The sequence below is a fragment of the Zootoca vivipara genome, chromosome 3 (assembly GCF_965207765.1).
Source record: "Zootoca vivipara chromosome 3, rZooViv2.hap1.1, whole genome shotgun sequence".
NCBI lineage: Eukaryota > Metazoa > Chordata > Lepidosauria > Squamata > Lacertidae > Zootoca > Zootoca vivipara.
The window spans coordinates 64704233-64719822 of NC_142586.1; the positions used below are offsets into that span (position 1 = coordinate 64704233).

The following is a 15590-nucleotide window of genomic DNA, read 5'->3' on the forward strand; positions in this document are numbered from 1 at the left end:
AAAGCGCTCTTTCAGTTGTTATTGTTTTTCCTGATATACGCCTCATTGATGACAAGAATGCCCTTACCTTCCACATTTTAAATATTCACTTCTAATTCCCTATACTTCCTGTGAGATAAGTTGGGAGGTCATAAGATGCTGGCAACTTTCCTCTTTGCAAGCAAAGAGTGACGCCTCCCCAATGTCGTGGAGGAAACTCTGCTGCTGTTACAGTATTGTGCTCTCAGCAGTGGGGTGGGTAGGTGGGAGGGAAATGGGGGGTGTCCAAGAAGGGGGCGTTGGGGAAGGCTGCTGATTCACCTTCAAAATGGGTCCAACGCTACACCAGCCTTAAAGATGATGTAGTAAACTTTCTCCAGTCAGTCAATGGAAAGGGGGAAGGGTTGGGGGGGGGGACTCTTCTAGTATGGCCAGAGCAAGCAGACAGACTTTAGAAAATGGGAATTCCTCCGCTATGAGCAGTGCCGGATTTACATATAAGCTAAACAAGCTATAGCTTAGGGCCCCACTCTCTTGGGGGCCCAAAAAAAATTTAAAGGGGAAAAAAACCTGAATGCACATTTCCAAAATATAAGATAAAAAACAACTAAAATAAAACCTACATACAGCAACAGTGTTTTATGTTGTGTACGTTCCTATGATGTAAGTAATGGACCCTGCATATAGCATATATTCAACACAAAAAAAGCAACAATTTGTTGTTGACAAAGGACAGCTGGACATACAAAGCGCCCCATTACCTCCAGGAGCTTAGGGCCGCATCAAACCTAAATGCGGCCCTGGCTATGAGATATCATCACCACTTTAGGATTGCTTGGCATTTTTTTGTGGCATCATCTACTGTTTCTGGTGACTTCTGTTTCAGTGTATCTGAAGAAGTGTGCATGCACACGAAAGCTCATACCAATGACAAACTTAGTTCGTCTCTAAGGTGCTACTGGAAGGAATTTTTTATTTTGTTTCAGGCCCCTTCAGTTGTGGCACCCCTTTGGTGAAATCGTCCCCCCAGCATGCCTGCTGCCTCCATTTTGATCCTTTCCGAACCAAACCATTTTTGTTGGATTATGCAGCTTGTGCTGTTTTTTAAGCAGGAAATTGAATTGATTAATGTTTAATGTTTTAATTAAGTGTTAATTATTTTTAGTTGCTTGCACTCTGCGTGAATCACCTGGAGGACATTGTTGATTGGTTGGTCAACAATTATTCTAAAGAAGTCTAGTCATTTCGTTATAGGCTGTTCATTTACGTTTAATGAAAAAAATTAAACCACATTCTCAAGAATCAGACATTTTGAGGTTTCCTGAATCTTGAACCCAAAGCAACATATAATTTATCTGTTTTTCTTCACAAAGAAAAGTAATAACATATATATTTTAGACATAAAATGAATTTTATTTCCTGAAAGATACATATTTTCAAAGTTTGTGCCATCCCTTAAAAAGTAATATGTTTGTCTCAAGTTCCTGTAAATATTTTCTCAGTTGGAGATATTCATATATAAATCAAACACACACACTCGCACAACTTATTTAAATAATATGAAGAAATAAAGCAGGTATTGGATGCTAATTATCATCCATAGTATAAATAGATGTGGGAGCATACACTGGCTTCTTCCATTTATTCTTATAATCACTGACTGGCGTCCGGGAGAGGGGAACCAAATCAGAATATTACAGATACCTGACTGTGTTTCAAAGGACTTGAGTATAACTCTGTTTCTTACAATGGAAAATGCTAATACGCTTTTGAGGTGTTCCAGGGAAGAAGAAGCACAAAGCACGAGGCATGTGGGAATAATTTGGTCTGCTTCTTGTCTGCCCGGCCTTGTGAGACTTCAGGGTGGAAGAACATAAAACAGAATGATTGTTGGAGAGATATCTGAATACAAGAGAGCAATCAAAATGCGTCTCAGAGCATTGGTTGGGTGCATTTATAAAGACCTTTTAAAACACCATGGTGTGTCAGCTGTAACCAGTTGACAATAAGAGCTGTTTGGCAGTGGAATTTGCTACCAAGGAGTGTGGTGGAGTCTCCTCCTTTGGAGGTCTTTAAGCAGAGGCTTGACAGCCATATGTCAGGAATGCTTTGATGGTGTTTCCTGCTTGGCAGGGGGTTGGACTGGATGGCCCTTGTGGTCTCTTCCAACTCTATGATTCTATGAATCAGGGATTATTGCCCTAAGGTCCTGATGCTGTCTTCCATGGGGAATTCGAAACTGCAACAATTATTAGTATTATTATTATTTATTAAATTTCTATACAGCCCTTCACCTAGGGATCTCAGGCCAATTTACAATATAAAAACACAAAAATACATAATATTATTTTTTTGAAAAAACAACAATAACACCCCCACAGTATGTGGCAGAATGTGAAATATATTAGGCTTATGCTGGAGAGTGAAAACAATTTGGGGTGGGGGTGGGAGGTCAAGTGGATGTGTTCCTCATGTTCAGGATCTGACTGATCACCATGCTGGGGGTGGAGGAGGAAAACAATTTCTTCCCTGGGAAGAGAGAAAAGACAGTTCCCAGGATTCTTTGGGGGAAGCCATGACTGTTTAAAGTGGTATGATACCGCTTTAAATGTATGGTATGGCGGGTGGTGCTGTGGGTTAAACCACTGAGCCTAGGGCTTGCTGATCAGAAGGTCGGCGGTTCGAATCCCTGCAATGGGGTGAGCTCCCGTTGCTCGGCCTCAGCTCCTGCCAACCTAGCATTTCGAAAGCACGTCAAAGTGCAAGTAGATAAATAGGTACTGCTACAGCGGGAAGGTAAACGGCATTTCCGTGCACTGCTCTGGTTCGCCAGAAGCGGCTTTGTTATGCTGGCCACATGACCTGGAAGCTGTATGCCGGCTCCCTCGACCAATAACGCGAGATGAGCGCCACAATCCCAGAGTCGGTCACGACTGGACCTAATGGTCAGGGGTCCCTTTACCTTTATGGCCTAAATAAACTAGAACACAGAGGTTTTGCATTTGTCGAGTGAACTGCATATGTGGGGCATGTCTCGGAGGGTGATTATTCATCCTTGCATCAGTAGTGGATGAGATCAGACAGGCTTGCACAATTTGCAGCCCACCAAGTCAATTATAGCTTACCAGCCATGCTTGGAATGGGAAAAATTGGGGCACTTGGCACATTACATGATTGGAGGCTCTTTTTGATGGGGCATGACATGCAGCCTGGATTCGATGGTTTTTGGTCCTTTCCAGCTCTATTATCCTATTGTGCTGGTGCTTGTAGACAGACAAGGGAGTTGCCATGGTATCATCTTCAGCGCTGCTTGAGCATTCATCCCAATAACAAAGGGAGGAGAATCAGCAGTGAGGCTATTCAAACTCCAGAAGGGAAATTCAGTGTTGCTGGATGTTGTTTTGATGCTCGTTCCTCCCCAGTTTAATGCGTGGAATATCCTGTTATGCTATTTCCACATAATAACAGCAATCTGCCTGGAATTTGCAGTTAAAAGGATAAATTCATCACAACTAGGCCTATCTCTTTGAAGTCAATACTAGTGGAGGGATATTTGTATCAGTTGCCATTTTCCTTCTTCCTATCTGCTTAGCTAAAGGCACGGTTTCCACTCTCCATAATATGCTTACTTCATATCAGACATGGCACATCACTTAAACATGTGGGATAACTTTCAAGTGTTTGATCCAAATTTAGTGGCACAGAGCTCAGCCCAAATCACATTGCTTTCTGAGCGAGATGAACCAAACTGCCAAAACAGAGGTGATTGAAAAGTGTAAAAAGCCTGAAAATGTCTCAACCATAATACGCTAAGTGCAAAATAAACCTGAGCAGCATTTCAAGACTTGTCTTGCTTTGTGTGAAGGGAATTCTGGCGCTGTCAAAAAAAACATCAGCATCATGGGGACATGGGGCTGAAAATACACATCGAATTAAAAAATTCTCAACATTTGGGTTGGAAGCATCTGCTGACCTAGGGTTGGGAAGCTGGTGGTCCTACATAAGTTGCTGGACTATAGATTCCCTCATACTTGACCACTGGCCATGCTGGTTGGGGCTGGTGGAATTGGAGTCCATCCCCCCCTCTGTTTGAAAGGGGGTCTCTAGCGCCTCACCCCACCAGCCCACTCCTGTGCCCACCATGATAAATCCAAATAAAGTGTGTGTCAACACAAAGAGCAGGTTCACTGTAATAACAGAACAAAGTGTTCCAGGTGCCTTCCTTCTGCCACATCAACAGCTGCCTCGTGCATTATAATGTCTAAGCTGTCTTTCATTTGGAAAGGGTTTCAGGGCGGCATACACAAACCCACAAGGGGTGTGTCTGTTCAAACAGCTTAGAATATCATCATCAAAAGTGTTTGTGCAAATAAAAAGCAGATAACCTGGCACTGAAAAGGATACAGTGTTGGTGCCAAGCGTGCCTCCTTCAAGAGGGCATTCCACAGTCAGGGACACCACTGCAGAGAGAAAGTAGAAAAGTATTCTCTTTTCTACTTAATGATGGAACATGGGAAAGGGCCGCCTTTGAAATTTGTTCTGATACTCTGAAACAAATGTGAGAGTAGGATTGAATGGGCAGCTGCCAGCCCCAATTCCAACATCAAAGGTTGTTTATTAGCTCCCCTTTTATTTAATATGCACACAGGTCTCACTGTCTGAACACAATGTATTCTCAGGAAATTGAATTGGGTGAGTGTTCACATAACAAGCCAACGATTTCTATTAGTTTCTATTGGGAAATTTCTAATGCACATAGAATTTTGACCCCAAAATGATAGGGAAACCCAGGAAACCCTCTGAGACAATGCAAAAAGCAACCAAGGAAGGGGGGAAATGCTCTTTTGTCTCTCCCCTTCCCTCCCCCCATCTTACTATGGCTTCTGGCGAAACGGCACCCTTTTAGAAGGCAGCAGGAAAACTCAATGTTGTGTGCAAATTGACTCTGCTGTGTCACAGCCCACAATCTTTCACAGCACTCTATACACTTGGCATGTATACTCTACACTTGTGAGCTTTAGCTCACAAAGCTCAGGGAAGAAACAGCTGTCAAGAGAACTCACTCAGCCTGCGGTTCCCTCCAGTCATTAGATAGCTTAATAGGTTTGACCAACTTGCCTTGATGGACACTAAATGGCTCTGCAGCTCCCATTGGCCTCACTCATATTGATAATCAATTGCTTTCTTGCTTCTGTTGTCATCTGTCAAGTTTAGTCCCGATTTGTTTGACAAGCTCATTGAATCCTGCTTTCAATTTCCTCTAATTTATTTATTTTCCCTTTTCCCTTCTTGGACTCCCAAGAGATTCTTTGTTGGGTAGCTGTGATTTAAATGTAAGATGTGAATGTGCCCATGGTTGGCTAGTGTTCTCGACAAGATCAGACTTTGGGCTGATCTAGCAGGGCTCTTATTATTATAGCATGCCCTGCTGAAAATATGCTATAATAGCACATTGTTCTCTCTCCCACTTCTGCCCATTTCTAATACTTAGCAAGGAGACACCTCTGTTACATCACCTGTATTTCCAGAAATGGATTGCTCTACTTGATGAGCATGGCATTACTGCTGATTTTTCTGAAACTGTTATGTACTTCTATATGCCCCAGGTATTAAAAATGTCAAGGATTATAAAATTAAGTCTAATCTCAGTTGCCTATTCGCCTTCTTTAACCATAAGAATGTTCCCAGAGATACTTTACTGCATTTTTGTTCTACTTTGCATATATTTGTATGTGCATGCCATGAAGCTCCTTTTCAAATATGCCCATGAGCCCATTTTTTAATGCAGGCATTACTATTTTATCTTCCAGAAAAAGCCATCCTTCCATATTGGCCCCTGACAAGCAATAATAGTTTCCTCCAGCTTTCCAATTCCAATTTGACCTAAGACAATGTTAATGTCACAACACTGTTCCTGTTCTGGCAATTAACTTGAGAAATGTGCTGCTCTAGTACTAAACCAGGAATATAATTAATAAATGTGATCTATGACATTTCATTTTTAAGTCTGGGATTGAAGAGAGGGTTCTCATTTTTTATGAACACTCATAAATGGAAAGTTGACGAAGTTTCCTATAAGTCAGGCTGATTTCCAAAGTGTGAGTGTTTGTGTTTGTGTATGTGAGTACGGTTGACTTGCTGACTGATTTGTGAGACTCAGAATGATGAACCTTAAATAATTGCCTTTTTTAATACTTGAAAACTCCTGTGTTTGTCAGTTGCTTGCTGGTGGGTGCCTGGCTGATAGCCACCACACAAAGAGCTGTGGTTTGTGCATCTCAGTGCAAATGGTATAAGAGCAAAACCTTTATTTCATTACATGTGCAAATCAACCAACCAACCAACCAAATCATTCCCTTACAGATTCCACAAGCAAGGAGACAGCATGAACTGGATTTTCTTGCTCATACAATGCCTTAAGAGGTTGTGGATCTCAGAAACTGTGAGATTAGAACTAGGAGATGTTATTCACATGCCCTAGTCCAGAGATTATTTTTGCATATCCCAAGGCTCCAATACTTTGGCCACCTCATGAGAAGAGAAGAATCCTTGGAAAAGACCCTGATGTTGGGAAGGGGACGACAGAGGACAAGATGGTTGGACAGTGTTCTCGAAGCTACGAACATGAGTTTGACCAAACTGCGGGAGGCAGTGCAAGACAGGAGTGCCTGGCGTGCTATGGTCCATGGGGTCACGAAGAGTCGGACACGACTAAACGACTAAACAACAACAACAACAAGGCTACTTCCTAGGACTCCATTCCATTCACTTACCAAATTCTAGCAAAATATTATTTACATTTTTGACTGAAATCCTACACACACTTACTAGGGACCATAGGAGGAAACTTCCATAAGCCGATGCCCCTTCACTGCCCCCAATAAAATATTTGAACCCCCCCCCCAGCTTATGGGCATTGCCATTCAAATGGTGTGCATGCACCAAGTCATGTGATCAATTTTGTGGGATGGAGCTTACTGCCCCCCCCCCCCCGGTAATATTTTATTCAAGCACCCCTGCTAGCCCCATTAGACACAATAGAACATATTCCTGAGTAAACTATGTCTGCACAGGATTGTACTGTGTAAAACCCATCACTCATTTCTGTCTTCAACAGACTGGGTTTTTTTCATGATAAAATTATGTGCTTTGATATCAGGGATAGTATTTGTGTGTCTGTGGCAAGGAGAGAACAGTGGACCAGGGGTAGGCAACCTCAGGCCTGTGGGCCAGATGCGGCCCAATCGTCTTTTCAATCTGGCCCATGAATGGTCCAGGGATCAGCGTGTTTTTACATGAGTAGAATGTGTCCTTTTCTTTAAAATGCATCTCTGGGGAGAAGAAGAAGAGTTTGGATTTGATATCCCACTTTATCACTACCCGAAGGAGTCTCAAAGCGGCTAACATTCTCCTTTTCCTTCCTCTTCCACAGCAAACACTCTGTGAGGTGAGTGGGGCTGAGAGACTTCAGAGAAGTGTGACTAGCCCAAGTTCACCCAGCAGCTGCATGTGGAGGAGCGGAGACACGAACCCGGTTCCCCAGATTACAAGTCTACCGCTCTTAACCACTACACCACACTGGCTCTCTGGGGTATTTGTAAGGCCTGCCTAGTGTTTTTACATGTGTAGAATGTGTGCTTTTATGTAAAATGCATCTCTGGGTTATTTGTGGGGCATAGGAATTTGTTCATTCCCCCCCCCAATATATAGTCCAGCCCACCACAAGGTCTGAGGGACGGTGGACCGGCCCATGGCTCAAGAAGGTTGCTGACCCCTGCACTGGACCATTAGCAATAAACCAAGGATAACTCGAAATAAGGCTCCATAATAATGCTGACAATCTTCTCCCAAGCACTTTTTCAGACTGTTATTACAAACTTAGTTGAAAAAGGGGAAGAATGTGTTTTGTTTTTCAAAAAAATAAATGCTCCAAAGTATTTCTCCTATTTCTGCCCCCCAAGCAGCTCATTTGAAACACACACGATCCTTCCTTCATTTCAGACGGAACATTTTGGAACAATTAGGCTAAAGAGTTCAGCTCTTTGGTACATGCAGTACAAAACCCCGGCTACAATTAATGAAAAATAGGATATAGGCAGAGTTCAGAGGTGCAAAAAAGTTTTAAAATTCTGGTATAATGTTGGTCACCTTATAAGTGGCAGAGATGGGAGATTTATGGCTTTGCTATATTCAGGATTTAGTATTAAAATAGTATAAAACTGGTTTATTAAAAGTCATAGCATACTGTTAAAACTTTCTTTTAAATGTTGCCAATTAGCTACTGCAGTAGGCTTATGGCATTGGTTTGGTTGTAGAAATATTGAGACTAGCATACCAAAAGATCACATTGCCCCTTATATACACAGCCTAGCACTGTACTCTATGTATTCCTATTCTAAACTGTCACATTTTCAAAAAAAGGAAAAATATAAAAAGAGCTACGATATGCCTTTATTCCCCCCTTATAGAAGACTTTGCCACAATCTTAATGGCAAGTCCTGCAAGAATTGATTGGCTTGCCTCTGAAAATTAGTATTAGTATTGCAGTCTTTACTTAAACCTCATATAAGATTTTTCTTCAGGACTCCAGGGTAAAACTGTTCATCTCGCCTTACCTGTAATTTTCTTAAATCTGTTGATAATAAGATTTATGCCCTCATATGTTAACTCCACATTTTTAAAGAGAGCATTTCCCCTTGATCACATTTCATTTCAATATGATTTCTCACATGGCATGGAATATGCAAAATACCGAAGTAGTACAATATCTCCTCAGTTCCTTTTCCCACAATGAATATTGCATCAAATATTTCTTATCGCAGCAGTCTTTCTGGTGTGACTTAGTTACTACCAAAGCATTTAAGATCTTCATCCTGATACTGTCATCTGCTCACTTTGCTTTTTATAGTATAAGGCAGGCATCCCCAAACTGCGGCCCTCCAGATGTTTTGGCCTGCAACTCCCATGATCCCTAGCTAACAGGACCAGTGGTCGGGGAAGATGGGAATTGTAGTCCAAAACATCTGGAGGGCCGAAGTTTAGGGATGCCTGGTATAAGGTCTCATTTCTCCTGTAAATATGTTTGTTGTTGTTTAGTCGTTTAGTAGTGTCCGACTCTTTGTGACCCCATGAACCAGAGCATGCCAGGCACTCCTGTCTTGCACTGCCTCTCGCAGTTTGGTCAGACTCATGTTGGTAGCTTCGAGAACACTGTCCACTGTCCTGTAAATATAGCTACTCTTGTGCTCTGTAACTCTTGTACATTCAATTTTGGATGTGAATTGTTGTGATTCTATTGGATCGTTTTATATTATGCATTATGTACCGTAAAAGGAAAAGTTTCAATGAAAATTCAACTATTAAAAAATGATTGGATAGTTCAGTGGATTATTCCTATGTGGAATATGCTGACTTTCAAATGAGCTCATTTTGAAGCATAGCTGTATCCCATTGCAATTTCTGAAATGTGCCGTACCTGTTCAACTGACTGTCAACAGATTCCTGTTGTCAAGAGAAGGAAAGCATAAAATAGCTTCAAGAGTCTTTGGGCTCTGTAAAACTGACATTCACTTGATTCTAGGTTCCCCCTTCATGTCGTTTAGTCATGTCCGACTCTTCGTGACCCCATGGACCAGAGCATGCCAGGCACTCCTGTCTTCCACTGCCTCCCGCAGTTTGGTCAAACTCATGTTGGTAACTTCAAGAACATTGTCCAACCATCTCATCCTCTGTCGTCCCCTTCTCCTAGTGCCCTCCATCTTTCCCAACATCAGGGTCTTTTCCAGGGAGTCTTCTCTTCTCATGAGGTGGCCAAAGTATTGGAGCCTCAGCTTCAGGATCTGTCCTTCCAGTGAGCACTCAGGGCTGATTTCTTTCAGAATGGATAGGTTTGATCTTCTTGCAGTCCTTGGGAGTCTCAAGAGTCTCCTCCAGCACCATAATTCAAAAGCATCAATTCTTCAGCGATCAGCCTTCTTTATGGTCCCCCTTGATAAGTTCATTAAAAAAAACACCAATCTTTCTTTATGACACATTACAATTGCTGCCTCCCCGCCCCCGCCCCCCGAGAATCCATACCTCCTCTCTACCTCTAGTTACAGGTAGACAGGACTGAGGAATTTCTGTGAATTCCAATATGAACTGACCTCAATCTGCTGACCTTATCAGATTTCAGACTTGCTGGAATTAGTTCTTAGCTCAGAAACAAAACAAAAATGCATTGGAATGTATATTTTAGAACAAGGCATTTAGAAATGTGTATACTGAGTTAAAATATCAATTTAAATACACATTTGGTGATAAAATATGGTGATAAAACACAACTCCTAGCTGACACCAGTGTTACATGCCACCCCATATATACAACCTGAGCCTACAGTGGAGGGGCTCACAACATCAACAGCACAAGAGGTTCTAGACTTAAGCAGACCCCCAACTATATCCTTCTCCAAAGAAATAATACTATTTCTTTTGAAATATGGACAATCATCACATCTTATTTAGATGAACCTCTTTACTGGCAAGATGAGTATATAGTGCTATGTTTCTTCTACCAAGTGATTTGGTCAACAAACATAATTACAGCTCAGCAGGCTCTAGTAGATACCATTAGCATGTTAATAAAGAATCCAGTAACTACCTCTCAGAAAATCTGAGTGTTGCCTCTCTCCCAGTTTCAAAGCAACAGAGAACTAGTCTTAATAGAATTCTTCTCCCTTGATGCTCTGTTGACAATACATTTATCATATGCAGTTAGCTGCCAGCCCAGCATGTGTGAATAATAGGGATGAAATTTTCTGAGAATCTTATCTACACACACATTTATTTATTTTTAAATTCCCGAATCACTATTTAGTCTCAACGAGAAGGGATCTCCCCATTCAACTAAAATACAAACAATAACCACACATTATATGAGTTGTCCTATGTATAATATTCTACACATAAACATTCCTAGTTTCCTCCAAGCCTACATAAACAGATACATATGACAATACATATACCGTAACTGTGTAAAATACACTATGAATATACAGTTCTTAAAAAATTATGCTGCAGAAGAATGGTATAACATGTGGCTTGCCCTTTCTTAAGTATTATATGTATATTTTTTTGCACATAATTTTTCATATGATTAGGGCTTTTCTCAGAAACCTGGTAATCCCTGGAAGTTAGAATTATATTGACATTTGATAGTAAAAGAAAACAGAAGAATCTAGGCCAGGGGTGAGAATGTGAGCCTCCTAGATGTGAGCTGGACTACAACCCCCATCATCCCTGACCTTGCTGGTTGGGGCTAATGGGAGTTGAAGCCCAATGACACCTGGAAGGCTGGTCTAGGCTATCTGTGCATTTCCTGGGAAGGATTTTTTCTTTCAGAGAATGGAAAAAGGAACCAACCCCAGCCGCAGAGGCGCATAAACTGGTTGTGGCCAAGAAAGAGAAACTAGTCTAGAATGTGAAGCTAGAAGGCATTTTTGCAAGAAATCATCAAATAATTTAGGGTTATCAACTGGCTTAACCATTTTTATAAAGTTAATGAACCATCTGGTTTTAGATATATCAGCTCTTTTAAAACTAAAAAAACCCCTGCATGTTATCAGAACAGAAAGTTTTGCGTCTTGAGGCCTCCAGCTAGCCCCCCATTGAAATAACTACACAAGGATGCAGAATTAAGGTTGATGGGTAACATTAAGGCCACAACTTTATTGATTGCAAATTAAATGTGAGTGGTATTGGCCTAGGCATTGGCTGAAGACTATAACTGACTACTGCCCCAGTTGACAGAGTCTATGTAGGTAAACCCATCGAGACAGCAACATCGGGGTTTTGCCTAACAGAAGCTTACCGCAAGGCTCCTGTGATCCCGGCATAGCCCTAGCCCATCAAGCGGACTTTGGACGAGATCCGGGACCCCCAGATTCCTTTAACGGAATACCTTTTGATCATTGAGGGGCAGGTGATGGCCACACCTCCCCTCCACACATAAAATTAAGCCAATACCTAACCGCCAAACCTGGAAAGTTGTGACGATTGCTAAGCGGGTAGGCAAAAAACCAAGTGGCCAGTGCCAATTTGTCAAATGGATAAAAATTCCTACCTGACCCCTGTCCCAAGGCAGGCGACTCACACAAAGTCCAAACAACGCTGAGATCCAACAGTAAGAGTGGGAGGGGGGGTGTTCAGCAATGCCAATCAAGTGCCTGGGGCACTCTTGCACTGATCTATATATATATAAATGTAGACATTGCACACGCGGATAAAACAGCCTTTCTCCATAACCGCTGAACCGAATTGAAACAAATTTGGGCAGAATGTACCTTGCCATCTGGCATTAAAAATTATCAAAAAACCATACTTTTCACACCTAAAATAATGATTAAACACAAAAGTGGTGCCCAAATTAGACGTCACCACCAGAAGCTCTGAAGACTCCAGCAGCTGCGCTGCCAGATGACATCACAAAATTCCACAGCAACCAATTGAAAAAAGTCATTTTGCAGCAACAAGGCCCAGCTTTTTCAATAGGCCGTAGCATTGCCAGGCAGGGAAAAACAAACAGAATAGGGCCTTTCACAACGGGGGGGGGGGGGGGGGCACACAGGAATGTGGCACAACAAGGGGAGGGGGAAAACACATAACCATGGGGGGGAGGACCCTGAGTCAGCCAAAGCAGTGGGGGGGGGGTTGGGACAGAGTAGGCTGACCGCCAAAACGGCCATTCCATCTCCAAAGCCCAGGCCCCAAGCCTCTCCCGGCGGCTGCATTAATAAACGCCTGGCAGCATTAGGCAATCGTTCATCATTTCCCCTAACACGCACTTGGGGGCACGGCAAGGGGTTTTTGCTTTTTAATTTAGTGAGTGTTGTGTCACATGTGAGGCTACGGCGGCCATTTTAAGTAAGGGCAATCGTGCCCCTTTTAACCTAGACTTTATACTATGATTGATTGCCAGCCTCTGCGTCTTGAAAAACAACAACCATGCACTTTCTCTCCCCAGTTTAAGTCCTCAAACCAACACCACATCCTACATTCAAAACACCTACTCCAAAATTAGAAAATCCAAATAACCAAAACAAACAAACAAACAAACAAACAAAACACAAAACACACAACAACGTCCAAATCATACAATACCCACAAAAATAAATGACAACCCCAAAAATAAAATTAAACAATAGTAACTTCTGCTTCTCATGTTCTTATTTTAAAAAATAATATATATATATATATATATATATAATGTTCACGATGCATGTGCAGTAGCCAACGTATGGGAGATACAGGGGGGAGGGGCCAACACTCCCCGGGGACAACAGAGGGCTCAGACAAAAGTGCATGCTGGGAAATAGAACCCAAAAGCTGACAGTTCCTTCTCCAAGAGTGGGGGCCCAAGTATGGAAATACAGGGGGGAGGGAGCAACACTCCCCGGGGACAACAGAGGGCTCAGACAGGGAGGTGGTGGAGGAGGGGGCTTGATAGCTCATGAGTCAGGACAGGGTGAGGCCAGTCACAGGGATGTGCTGGAGGGGTGGGCGGAGGGGGGGACTCGATAGCTCATGGGTCGGGACAGAGTGGGGCCAGTCACATGGATGTGCCGCAGGGGTGGGGGTGGGGGGAAAGGGTGCTTGATAGCTCATGTGTCTGAACAGAGTGGGGGGAATCACAGGAAAGAACCACAGCAATGTGTGGCGGGGCCAGCTAGTGCTTATATAAATCCTTAAACACTCCCACCCCTTTCCTGATTGGCTTTGACCAGTGATGAAATGAGTTTCATTTAGAGAAATGAAACTAAGACCAAGAAAGAAACCTACTTAGCCGGGTTGTGTCCAGGAGCCCAGTCGCAAGAAGGACCGCCTCCTGAGGACAATCCCATTAATCATTATCGTCATCAACATCATCATCTCTATTGAACATGATGGGACTTGCTTACAATTAAACAGGCACTGACATGCACTGTAGGCCATGATTCAGTCCACATGTGAACTTTTGATCATCCAGTCACTATTTTTCACTGCCATTGCTTGGACAGGCATGAACACACCACAGTACCTCTTATAGGAAGCCTGTATAAGCCTCCCATATACGGATCCAGCCAGCCCTCTCCTCCCTAGGGCATTGGACAATGTCTATTCATGCTCTCTGGATAAGGAGGATCCATTTGAATTTGGTGAACAGCACAATTTCTTTCCATGCCCCAGTTCATGCCCCATTCAGGGCAAGGGCACTATTAGTATGAAAAGGAGCCATGCCACTTGTCCAGGAACTATGTGGTTCTCCCTTAAAGCTACTTCCCATCTCCCTCTGGATGCTTATTCTCAGGGAAGGGAACAATCTCTGTCTAGGTTGTAGACCTGAAAATAGTTATCTCAATTTTTAACACCAGATATCTAGGCCAGGCATTCCCAAACTGCGGCCCTCCAGATGTTTTGGCCTACAACTCCCATGATCCCTAGCTAAGAGGACCAGTGGTCAGGGATGATGGGAATTTTAGTCCAAAACATCTGGAGGGCCGAAGTTTGGGGATGCCTGATCTAGGCAGTTCTATAACAGCAGTGCGCCAATATGAGAGTTACTTTGAAATTTCTTTTTTGAGTCATATGCTAATTATGAGGGGGGGGGGCACGCAAAATCTTTGACTATGCAATCAGTCACTGCATAAAATCCTCCCCAGGCAATTTAGTAAGGAACAGACACATTTTAATAACTTCATGTTGATTACTCTCTTTCCAGAACAGAACTTTATGGCTCTAATTCTTGATGCTCTTTATAGTGCATTATTTTTTATGAGCAGCCAGATTATGTAACTTGCCACAAAGCCATACACATGAATATTTATTGCTATTAACTGCATCTGCCAATGATTAAGATCCTGTCCAGTGCTGTTTAATTGGAACACACAGAGATTACATGACCACTTCAAAGCTGCACTCTTCATTAGCAAGTGAGCTAACTTAAACATGGAGGGGTCACGAACTGCTTGGCCTTATTGGCGCATTGTATGCTATTATTAATGCTATTAGAAAAGTATCTTTATTTTTTCAAACATCTTCTAATTACTGCTCTGCTAATTACTTTTGCAACCTAAATCTAACAGAATGTGCTTTAATTTTAAGACACACAATAATGACAGATCTATTCCTTGATGCAGGTGGTATGCGATTTTTAAGAAATGTTGGGGCAAGGATCTTACATGCTTTCAGTTACTGAATTTAGGCCGCAATCCTAACCATGTCTACTCATGGGGAAGACCCATTGAATTCAACGGACGTTACTTTAAGGTAGGTGGAGTTAGGATTGTGTCCTGTGTCAGTCACTCCCATCCAGCAAGAGAGATCTGCATGTCAGCAGGTGTCAGGACACATAATGATGCCCATCTAAATGTCACTGAGCTTGACTAAGCATATGGGCAGAGCAGTCCAAGCCTCTGATCCACTGTGCTGGAGGCTGTTAAAATGAGGCAGAGGTATCTCTCTGACCAGTCCTGCCTGGGTCCACCAATGATCAGTTTCCCAATGCAGCTATTCAAATAGCAGGCAGGAGTTACCACTGGTGGTAGTTGAAAGTCCCCAAATGGGGGATCCCGAGCTCATCCTGCTGCTGTCACATG

The 15590-nt window shown here is 42.6% G+C and overlaps 1 long non-coding RNA gene across 1 annotated transcript in view; it reads right to left on the reverse strand.

The window, feature by feature from the left end:
* Nucleotides 1-15590, reverse strand: part of LOC132591903 (uncharacterized) — a 337077-nt gene that overhangs the window by 255055 nt on the left and 66432 nt on the right. The gene's annotated exons all lie outside the window — the stretch shown is intronic.